This window comes from Dromiciops gliroides, chromosome 5 (genome assembly GCF_019393635.1).
Source record: "Dromiciops gliroides isolate mDroGli1 chromosome 5, mDroGli1.pri, whole genome shotgun sequence".
NCBI classification, from domain to species: Eukaryota; Metazoa; Chordata; class Mammalia; order Microbiotheria; family Microbiotheriidae; genus Dromiciops; species Dromiciops gliroides.
The window spans coordinates 176,746,432-176,758,815 of record NC_057865.1 but is presented as its reverse complement, the minus strand read 5'-3'; the positions used below and the strand labels follow the sequence as shown (position 1 = coordinate 176,758,815).

At 37.0% G+C, this 12,384-nt stretch overlaps 1 pseudogene; it reads left to right on the top strand.

Annotated features, from left to right (window-relative positions):
• LOC122728867 overlaps positions 1–12,384 on the top strand; it is a 60,535-nt pseudogene that overhangs the window by 22,271 nt on the left and 25,880 nt on the right.

The window sequence follows — 12,384 nt, the reverse complement described above, 5'->3', positions numbered from 1 at the left end:
TGACTCCAGGGCCAGTGCTCTAGCCACTGTGCCACCTAGCTGCCCCCATGGTTATTATTGACACTTTTTGAATTTATTTTGCCAAAACTAACTTTTATTTTCAAGTATCTTTTAAAAAATCCATTTGAGCATCCTGAATCTGGATAAGTACTAGTCAGGTTCAATTGATCATGAAAAATAAATAACAAATTTTGCAATCCAAAAATTTGTGACCCTGGACTAATTTATGTAAGGTCTTGATATTGCCAAAACAAAGGCTTATAGGATTTAGAACTGGACAGGACCTTAGAGATCACTAAGCACAGCCTCCTCATTTTATAGCTTAACTCACTGAAGTCCAGGAACACTAAATGATTTGTATAAGGTCACAAGGTAGAAAGTGGAAGATACAGAATTTGAACCTGAGTTCTCTGACTCCAGATTCAGTGCTTTCTCCATTACACAATTATATAGACTCTACACTTATCCCTTCCCCATTGCGACTTTCTCCATCATGGTTTCCAGTTGGCATAGGAAGTTAAATGGGAATTTGGGGGGAGTTTTGCAGAAGCCACAGACAACATATGAAAGCCAGCAGACAATACAGAAGAAGTTTAGAAACTCAGAAATGCATAAAATATATGTATAATATTGTATAATATCAGCCCAATTTTACAATAAAGTACTGAAAACACCTCATAAAAGAAAAAGAAGAAAAAAATCCAATTTTTACTCCAATGTTTAGGGCCAAAAAATTTTATGCAGATTTTCCAGATCTCCAGGGTGCCATGGCCCTAACTCCTCCCTCCAATCCCTTTGCAATATGGAAGGGAAAACTGTAGTTCTAATACATATACATATCTCTCATCATTGCAGTCTTAGATTTTAATTTTTATGTGAGACACTCATGTATGTGTCTATTTGTTCATTGTTAGTTCTATTAATTGAACAAAAATATACTAAAATGTTTGGATATGGCAGTTATAGCTTCTAGATAGAATGCATTTAATATCATCTGGACTTTTTTATTATCTGGACTTTAGAAAAAAAAAGTCATGCCATTTTAAAGACTTGAGTGATCACAGTTATTATTGCTATCTTTTGAAGTGTCTACAATTAAATAGACTTCCTGATGTCTTCCAGGACACAGTAGTATTGCCTGACACCTTGACAGCAGTTAATGTCTGTGCCCAGACTTAGTGGGAGTTCTGGGCTGGGCCATTTTATTTTGTATTGGAACAAAATGAGACACTTGGAGATCTTTTAGCAGTTACAAAAGAGATTTACTTAGCCATAGCAGGAAAAGGATATTGGAGATGATTAAGAAGTTCCTGTGCTGGGAGTTGACTATGTTTCCCATCAGCCAAGCATCAGAGATCCCCCTTTTTGTACTTAGGCAATGAGGGAGTGACATCAACAATCTAAATCTTTAGTCCCCTCATCCAATCTCCCCACCCCCTTCCTGGGCAATGAGAGTTAAGTGACTTGCCCAGGGTCACACAGCTAGTAAATGTCAAGTGTCTGAGGCCGCATTTGAACTCAGGTCCTTCTGAATCCAAGACCAGTGCTTTAGCCACTGCGCCACCTAGCTGCCCCCATCCAATCTTTTAAGGAAAAAACTAGCCTAACTTTCATGGGAGTGGGGTGGGATTAGGATATTGTTCATACCACAGTGAACCAAGAGCTCATCTCCTGCTTTCATTAGCAGACCTCTTCCCCCTCCACTGGAACTTTGGCTGTACTCATTCATCAATACTTCTCTCCCCCCTTTTTTTTGACTCTCCCCATTGCAGTGATTTTGAACCCCTGACTGCTAAAGACCAAACTCCCCTCTTCCATCCCGGCAGTCTGCTCCCTCGTTCCCAATAACCTCAACCCTATTCCCCTGCTCTATGACCCGCACCAGACCCACCTCCCCCTTTCATTCTGCTCTGTTATCTACAAACCTCCTTTCATTTTAAACCTATTCCTCTCTAGCTCTTTTCATTTTCAGGCACTCACTGAGCCTTAGCTTCCTCTCGATGTCCTTGGCAATCCTGGCCATCCTTTGTGGTTTTGGTAGCACTTTCTCTCATAACGACCAACTCATTAGTACTAGAGAGGGAATGGAAATGGTCTTTGCTCTCCCTCTAATGCCAAGATTCAGTAACCTCTCTTCCTTAGGGTCCAATGGTATTTAAATTTATTGTGCAATACAGATTCTGCTGGCTCTTATCTGTTAACCCTCAGTGCATTCTCCCTCTCTTCTCTTTGCTTTCCTTTCCATCCCAACTCTTGCTTTCATTATAGGGCAGTTCTTTCAATGCATTTGCTGGAATCCTCTCAACTGCCCAAATACTTCCAACTATTCAGCTTCCCTCCCCTCACCTATTTTTCTACTCTTCCTCAGCTAAACATAAGACCCCTGATCTTGGCATCTGTGGTACTTAACACGGTGCCTTGCACTGTCTCAAGCCTACCTTCACCATTATTTAAGGGAAAAATTACATCTTGAGAGATAGGCTGCCATCATTAACAACATTCCATTCAGTACAGAAATAAATGCTTTTTGGTTGGTTGATTGAATTATATATGAAAACAAAGTAGCCCCCACGGCTATCCATTTATATTTTTTCTTTTTCTTTTTCTTTTTTTTTGTATTTCTTATTTCTCATTCCTACTGTTCCCTCCCCCACTGGACAATTGAAAACAAAAACCAAAATCACCATAACAAATATGCATAGTCGAACAAAACAAATTCACACACCTACCATGTCCAACAATGTATGCTTTATTCTGCATTTTCAGTCTATGCCCTCTCTGGCAGGAGGTGGGTGGCATATTTCTTCTCCAGTCCTCTGGACTTGTGCTTTAAAACTAGCTATTCATTTATCCTGGATCTACTACTTAATAGTAGGCCTAGATTCTCATTAGAGATTGTTGATTATGTTGATATTAATATCAAGGGACTCTAATGAGGATACCAGTGAAAGGTCTTGGCTTTAGACTCTTTGTGAAGACATAAAGTGCTGGGGAAGGTATTCAGGAAAGAGGGCAATGAAGCTACTGCATTTTGTGAGCTCCCTGAAAGGGTTGTGACCTTCCCAGATTCCAAGAAAGGTCATTGGAAAAGGAGGTACTTAGAAATTACTTACTAAACTCTTTATTTCTGGTCAAGACTTCCTAAATAAGTTGAGACAAATTGTAGAGAAGGCATATACATGATGTGAGGGGGATTTATGGTGGGTGAGACACCATCAGATTAGAAACTGATACATTATTAAAACAGTAAATCTGGGGAGGGAGGGGAAGATAGCACAAAGTAGACAACATTGTTACACACACACACACACACACACACACACACACACACACACACACACACCCTGCTCCCCAAGCTCATTTATTTGTAGTTTTCAAATAAATTTTGAGTTCCAAATTCCCTCCCTCCAGTCCTTCCACCTATTTAGAAGGCAAGCTATATTATGTCAAGTATACTTTAAAATCATGCAAAACATATTACCATATTAGCCATGTTGGGGAAAAAAAAAGGAAGAAAAATTTAGAAAGTGAAAAAATTGTACTGTAATGTACACTCAAAATTCATCACTTTTCTCTCTGGAGGTATATAATATTTTTCATCCTGACTCCTTCCATATTTAGGCAATATTATTCTGAGGACATTTTATTCTCTTGTTTAGAAGAGAGTGTTTTCTGGTTAAAACATGCCATAAATATGAGAAAGGCAAGAAAGAGATGAAAAGAAATCTAGGCAGTTACTAGAAGGCCTGCTCTTGACATCATAAGCACATAGAAGATGAAATATCCTTTGGTCAAGTTTCTGGAATGTTTGAAGTTATAGTATGACCAATTTGGAGGTAAGAAGGGCATTGTTGACATATCTAAAAAAGCTGTTATCTACTTCTCTACAGGAAGACATTCAACTTTGGGCTAAGGTTGGAGAGGTTGCTAGAGAGAACATGATTAAGGTGCAGTGGTTGTGGATTACACACGGACTAGCCCAATTGATTATTTGAAACCAATCTCTAGAGCAGATCAGTTTTACTGAAGAAGCATAAGACAGGCTTGTTATCTGCCCAACCATGGTTCAGGGTCTCTCCTTCCAGAAGGATAACGGGGGCTAGAATTCTGAAGTTATAACTATTGCCAAGGATTGTGTTGAAAGAGCACATATGGAGAGGTTAGGCAGTCTTTTGCTACAACTGTGGACAAGACTGGCACATGCATAATGGGTATACTTGAGCTGAATATCTGGCATTAGATTTCCAGAAATCCACTGGATCACCACTGGGAAATAGAGATAAAGGATGAGGAGAGGGATTGTCCTAGGCCCCAAAAGATTAACCTCTGTCCCCTAGCTTTCCCTTGGTCAAAGCACCCTATGAAGCAGTGACAATAGGGATTGAAGATGTAGAGTGTACTGCTGTGCTAGACAATGATCTCAAGTGACAATTAGTTGTTTTATTTTGTAGATAATTAAAAAAATTTTTTTTTGTTAATTTGACAAACATTACCATCATGGGGTATAGGGATTAGACCTGTGATTTCTCTAATTTGGAAAATTGCAAAGTGAGGAAACTCCTTCTACCAAAGCAAGTCAACACCTCCTTGGAATCTTAGAGTCTTAAAGTGCTGAACACTCAGAACCCTGAGAGGATAAACAGTCAGTATGTGTCAGAGGCAGGACTTGAACCGAGGACTTTCTGGCATCCAGGTCAACTCTTCATCCACTATGACAAGCTGCCTCTCAGACAACTTAGCATCTTTAAAAAGCAATAATTTTGTTTCATTATTGCATATGCTTATTTTTTCCTTTTCTTGTCTTACTGCCATAGCAGTAATATAGTGCCATTTGGAGCACTATATTAAATAATAGCAATAATAATGGGATATCCTCATTTTATTCCTGATCTTACTGGAAAGGACTCTAGCCTTTCTCTAGTTCAGTTCATATGGACTCTTGGTTTGAATTGGATACTATTTACCACATAAAGGAAAATTTCATTTATTCCTAGAGTGTCTGTAAAATTTTCAGTATCCATTGATATAGTCATGTGGTAATTATTATTTTTGTTTTTAATATGGCCCATTGTGTTTATAGTTTTCTTTATATTGAACGAACTCTGTATTACTACATTGCAGATATAAATCTAACCTTCTCATTCTTTATAATCTTTTAAATATAGCATAGTAGATTGTGCTAATATTTTTGTAAACAGTTCGTGTAATATTGGAATTAATTGTTCTTGAGTATTTGATAGAATCTGCTTGTAAACATACTTGGCCTTTTTTTTCTATTGGGAGTCCTTTTATGGCTTGTTCAATTTCTTTTTCTGAAACGGAATTGCTTTCTATCATTTTATTAATCTGAATATTTTATATTTTTGTAAATATTCATCCATTTCATTTATCAATTTTGTTGTAATAAATTTGCACAAATAATTTGTAATAGGCTTTTTTGTTGTTGTTGTTTTGATGAGGCAATTGGGGTTAAGTGACTTGCCTAGGGTCACACAGCTAGTAAGTGTTAAGTGTCTGAGGCCAGATTTGAACTCAGGTCCTCCTGACTCCAGGGCCGGTGCTCTATCTACTGCGCCACCTAGCTGCCCTGAATAGTTTTCTTTATACCTTCATTTGTTGTGAATTCTTTTTCTATTTTTTATACTATTTGTTTTTTTTTCTTTTTAAAATATCAAACCAACTGTTTATAAGGTTTTTTTTTTCCAAACAGCTCTTTATCATTTCTCTCTCTGTCTCTTTGTCTTTCTTTCTCTCTCTGCTTTCAGACTTGTTTGTTTCTTCTTTGATTTTCAGAATTTGATATTGTGAAAGAAATTCTGTTTTGTATTTTAGGCACAAGTCTGTCAGAAGCAATGTTTATTAATTTAGATGAAGCTAATTCTAAACATTTATCCTTAGAGTTATGAAAGGTGCGCAATTACCCTATGCCATTGAAAATTTCTAGCATAAGCCATTTTGGATAGAGTTGCAATACATGATATTCTTAAACAATAGCCAAAATTTTAGTCAAGACAGAGCAAGGATTGAGGTTAGATAATAGTCTGTTGAAGTCTATGGACACCTGCCTGGAATAATGCTTTTTAAATGCACAAACCAATAGGATTACAATGAAAATAATTATGCTGAAATACAGTTATCAACATTTTTAAAAGACCCAAGATTAAGCACTCCTGCCTCAGGGAGTAATTTTTTCTAAAACCATTCACTCCTTTTCCCATTATTTCTTGTAAGGATTCTTCTTTCCATCTTGTCAAAAGTGAACTCAGGATATTTTCAAAAACTGTAATATATATCTACACACATATACATTCATATATATATATAGTGATGTTTAAAATGTAATGTGGGGGGCAGCTAGGTGGTGCAGTAGATAAAGCACTGGCCCTGGATTCAGGAGGACCTGATTTCAAATCTGACCTCAGATACTTGACACTAGCTGGGTAAGTCACTTAACCCTCATTGCCCAGCCAAAAAAAAGCAATTAAAATCTAATGTGGGTCCTAATCTCCCCTCCCCCCAGTTTTTTTTTGGGGGGAACTGGCTAAGATTTACTGATAAATTCAGCAAGGGTTTAGGCTTTTAAGGATTTATTAAAGAGTAAAGACAACACATGGGATCCCATAATACCAGAAAAGTCAATCTACTTTCCTCTCTTTTTTTTTGTCCACTTTTTCTCTCTCTCACCAAGCCAAAGTGCTGAATGAAAAGAGATGATGTAGGAGACAAAAAAGGGTTAATAGAAAAACCTAAGACCGGAGCTCTAATGCAGATATTAGCTCTAAAAGGGAGTCAGATCCCAGTTAATGGATAACTTATGTTAGGTTCTTGTACCCATAGTGATCAACATCCATAACGGACTAGAACAGGTCAGGTGAAAATAACAGTAAAGGAAAAAGACAACCTATAGAAATTCCAGTGAAAAATGATTATATTTTGAAACTAGCCATGGGAATCAGAAAGAGACATGCTCAGAAAAGGCCAAATTTGTCCCCAGATTCACCTTATGACGTGTAAACCCCAAAACACACCTCCACTGAAAAAGGTACCCACCTGGGAGTTGGCTTAGGACCCCAGGAACTCCAAATTAGGATAAGCCCTCCCCTGAAATACCCCTAGGTGGAGAATATTATAATGAGGACAGGCCCTCCCCTGTACCTCCCCAAGGTGGAGATTATTATAATGAGACTGATAATCAATTTGTCCATACTATAAATATAACTGTCTTTCCTTTCCTTATTGGAGAGAGATACCTTTCCAATATTCTGGTTCTCTCCCTGTGGTCACCCACAGCATTGCAATAAAACTTGGGAAACTGAGTCACTGAGTCTTGTAATTCTTTTGGGATGACACAATCAATTTGACCCCAAATTCTAGCCCACATCAGAGGGACCCTCCTTTTCTCTGTCTTCTGCCATGCTCCAGTTCCTGAATGAAAACAGAAAGATCCAGCAAGCCAACCTCTGCTTCGTACTTCCTGTCTCCCTTTTTGGGAAGGTTCTTCAAGCTGACTGGTTGAGAGTGGTCTCCTGTTGATGGCATAGTCCACAGCCTCTGAGAACAACACCCCATTCAGGGTTGGCCAGGTGTGGTCTCAATTTATTCATTATTAAGTAGGTTCTCAGTTTCTCAGTCTCACCCAATTCAATCAATTCTAAATCAATCTTTAGGTAGGGCCCCTGGGCGTCTGCCAAATCCCATTATTTTATCACAATATACACACATATATACACAGACACACACACACACACACATATACACAGACACACACACACCACACATTCTTCCTTCCCTTTGTCTAATTATTACTCAAATCTTAAGGTATATTCTTAAGTGGATCAATAAAGAACTTTTGCCCTTCCTTTTCCAGTTACCATGCTTATCTTTTTGGAGGACAGAATTCCTCCCTGAATTTTTACATAGTTTCCTAAAATAAAGTGCTTAAGCCTTCTTAAAGGAAGAAATGGATTTAGTTCAGGGCAATGTTTCAGAATTGATCATTAAAGAAAGATTGAGAAAGGTTCCTCATTCAAGAAGAACCAAGGAATTTAGACTGAAATATTGTCCTAATGTCATCTTGTAATATGAAGCCGAAATATGCAGTGGGAAGAGGTGCTTGGTAAGGTTCCACAGTGTTTAGTGGGGATATTTCTTGCTTTTCTAGTTGTTTTGCTCTAATTGTATCTATTGTTTTTAGTTGTATGATCAATTCAGCGATCTGTGCCTTTTCTCTTTTGTTGATTGAAGAGTTTAGAAACAAATTTTCCTCTAAGGACTGCTTTGGAGGCTTCCTAAAAATTTTTGTCATGTTGTCTCATTGTCATTTTCTTTGATGAATTTTTTAGGATGAATTATTCTTTGATTATCTACCAATTCTTTTTAAAAAATTTTTTTAGTGAGGCAATTGGGGTTAAGTGACTTGCCCAGGGTCACACAGCTAGTAAGTGTTATGTGTCTGAGGCCAGATTTGAACTCAGGTACTCCTGACTCCAGGGCTGGTGCTCTATCCACTGCACCACCTAGCTGCCCTACCAATTCTTTAGTGTTAAATTATTTAGTCACTAAGTTTGGATTCTCTCTTCAAAAGCATAATAATGACTATTGTGTTGTGGTCGGTAAAGAATTTTTTTAATATTTGTACTTTTCTACATTTGTTTAGGATATTTTTATGCACTGGTACATGGTCAATTTTTATAAATGTGCTATGTAGAACTGAAACACACATTCTCTCTCCACCCCCCCTTTCCCTCTCCTCTCCCCATACCTACCCACCTATCACCAGAGATCAATCATCTTTACTTCTATAATACTATTCCAGTTTTTAATCTTTTTCATTTACATTTTTATTTGATTTTCAAGGTCTGAAAGTGTGTCCATTGAGGTTCCCCACTATAATAGTTTTGCTTAATTCTTTTATATTCTGAAAAGGTATGCAATTTTATTTAAAGTTTTGAGTTCCAAATTCTATCCCTCCTTCTCTCTCTCCCTCTTTGAGGCGGTAAGCATGTGCAACTGGATCACTGATTCTTAACTTGTTCTCTCTTTCCTCATCTTACTTTCACAATCCCTTCTCTAAAGTTGAAGTTTCTTTTGCTTGTGACTATTTCCTTTCCAATGCTACCCTCTCTTTTAAACCTTACTATCTCTGTCCTTATATGTTTCCTTGTTAAATTTAATATATTTATCTATTAAACTCTTTGTATGTTTATGAGGGTACATGTGTTCAACCCTCCTGTGTCTTGTTCACATGAGAGCAATGATTATGGAATGCCTCCTACCCCACCCATTCTTTCATGTTTATATAGTCTTCTTATAATGTTCCACAGTTATGTGAGATGTTTTGTCCATTTATTCTTCCTTGGTGTAATCTTTTCCCCTCTCCCTTTAATTTTATCTCTTAAGACTACCAAAACAGAATAAAACCACTAGTCAGACCATCTATTTGTCTTACCTACTTCCTCTGAGTCTTAGAGAAATTAGAACTGGACAAGAAAATACTTCTCTACCTATTAGAATGTAATCACCTCATTCTCATGTAGCCCTTTCAAATTGCTCATATATACTTACATTTCCAGGCTTCTCTGGAATCCTGTGATTTCTACTTAGTTATAGTTCTTTTCATCAGGAATATTCAAAGGTCTTCTATTACATTAGAGTTCCAGTTTTGATCCATAGAATTTTTCTCAGTTTTTCTGGGAAGTTTTATCTTTTGCCTTTTGAAATATCACATTTCAAGCTCTCCTTTTCTTTTGGTGGTAGCAACCAGTTTTGTGTAAGTCAAGAATCTGTGATTCTTTGGTACTTGATTTTTTTTTTTTAGTTTTGGCCTCTTATAATGCTTTTCATTTGTCTAAAAGCTATGCATTTCTGTCTATTATATCCCTGGAAGTTTTCTCATTGAGTTTCTTACAGGAGGAAAGCGGTGGAATATTTCCATTTTCATATTTTTCCCTTATTCTAATAGACCTGGGCTGTTTTCTGTTATAATCTCTCTCAATATAATATCCAGACTTTTTCTTTATAGTTTTGCAAGGATTCAATGATTCCTAAATTATTTCTCCTTGACCTGTTTTCTGGGTCAGTTGTTCTTAATAGGAAGTATAGTTTTAGGAATGAGAGGGCTCCAAAACTGACAAAAGTCCCATCTGGAAAATATGACTTCTCTTGTTCCCAACCTTTGAACAGTTGAAAGTCAACACACTTTTTGGCACTAAGAAAACTATTCCAGGAGCTAACCTATTAGAACCTGCATTTTCCAAAAGATACTGCATACTTGGACTCCACCAATATCCACATGCAAAAGTATGGAAATAGTTCACTTTAAAACTTCTCTTTGGTGATCTTTGAGTAATTATTCATGGTAGTTTACAGCTTTGAAATCATTCTCTTGGAGAGCTCAAAGTCCTTTGGGAAGATACATAGTGTTATTCGTGTAACAAGAGCTGTATAAATTGGTTATCCTTATTTGGCTATCAGATAATCTAAGCCACAATGACTTTTGGAAGGAAGGGAATATTTCTTCTCTAGATTTTCCTCATAAGTATTCCAGAGTACTGGGAACTCAGAGCTTACTCAATACATATTTATGTATAATGGTGAAATTATTGATGTTTTCCTAGGATCACATAATGAGAGGGTAACAGACCATGGATTAATTTTTGACATGAAGACCCACACTGAACATTAGATCAACAATTCCACCCTAAAGGTAAACATCTACTGGTTGTTATAAGTACTCTTGTGCTTGTAACCTCAAAATCCAACACTCCAATGCATGAAAATAGATGTCTTTTTTTTTACCACTTTCTATTTCTAGATCCATGGTTGTGAATGAGTACCAACCCCCAAAGATACAGGTATATAGTCAAATACTGTACTTTGCTTACAGTCTGTGAAGTGTGACTCATAGTTTCAATGAGTAGATTATCTGTCTGCTGATCTTTTTGTAAAGATGCAGGAATGTAAATGCTTTAGGGCTAAAGAGCTCTAGCCCAGTCTTTCTCCAGGGAAGTCAAGTCTTATAAGTCAAGTCTTGGAGTGTTTATTTTAAACTCAAGGGCCTAGTTTGATTTAAAAAAGCAATGGACTCAGTCCCTGTTTTTCTGATTACTTCATACACTGCTTCACCTCTGCTGTTTCTCTTGACTTATGAATCTTATCATTTCCATCAAAAATTTATTAAGTAACTATTTGACCATGTTCCAGAGGGGTGGGGATTAGAAAATGTTTACCTTGTAGCCCAAACTTTAGGTGTATTCTCTTATGTACCTAAAAAGTGCAGAAGATGTTTCTGCAAGAGATATATTATCTTTTGAATTCTCAAATTAAAAAAGGATGGTATCTGCCTTCTTGCTTAAGGAGGATCTGTTTTCTACTTTGGTCTTTTTCCCTGATATAAAAATATAAAAGTTTTTTACTGATTACATAAATAGAAAACCACAATGTAAAGTAATGCTAACATTGTAGGGAAGAACAATTCCCTTTAAAACTTTTGGCATTTCATTATTTGGGGGACGGCTAAACAAGTTGTAGTAGATGGATGAAATGGAATGTAACTGTCTTGTAAGAAATGATGAATATAAAGAAGCATAGGAAGACCTATATGAATTGATGAAAAGTGAAGAATGCACAATCAGGGAAATCAATATACACAACGGCTACAGCGATGTAAATGAAAAGAACAACCATAAAACAAGTGAAACTGAAAGCTGGGAAATTATAGTAACCAAATTTGCCCCCACCCAAAAAAGATATAAGAATGCATTTTCAGAAGAGTGAGACAATGAGTATACATGAAAATGTCAGACTTGCCTTATATATTAGTTTTGTTGAACTATTTTTTTCCTCTTTCATAATATGTATATAAGAATATAACCCCCTTTTTTTGTTTGTTTTTTTGGGGTTTTTTGCAGGGCAATGGGGGTTAAATGACTTGCCCAGGGTCATACAGCTAGTAAGTGTCAAGTGTCTGAGGCCAGATTTGAACTCAGGTACCTCCTGAATCCAGGGCCAGTGCTTTATCCACTGCACCACCTAGCCGCCCCCATATAACCCCCTTTTTAAGGAGTCAGTGGGGGAAATGTGTTGGGAAATGTGTATGATGCAAAAAGTTATAAAAACATCTTTTTAAAAAGAAAAAATATTGAGAGAAAATAGAAAGTGTATTTTAAAAAATATTTTGCATTTACTAGTGGAAACACATAATTGTAGAAAAGTTATCTTGGGGCAGCTAAGTGGATAGAGCAGCAGCCCTGGATTCAGGAGGACCTGAGTTCAAATTTGGCCTCAGACCCTTGACACTTACTAGCTGTGTGACCCTGGGCAAGTCACTTAACCCCAATTACCTCACCAAAAAAAAGAAAAGTTATCTTGTGTGGTTAACATTTT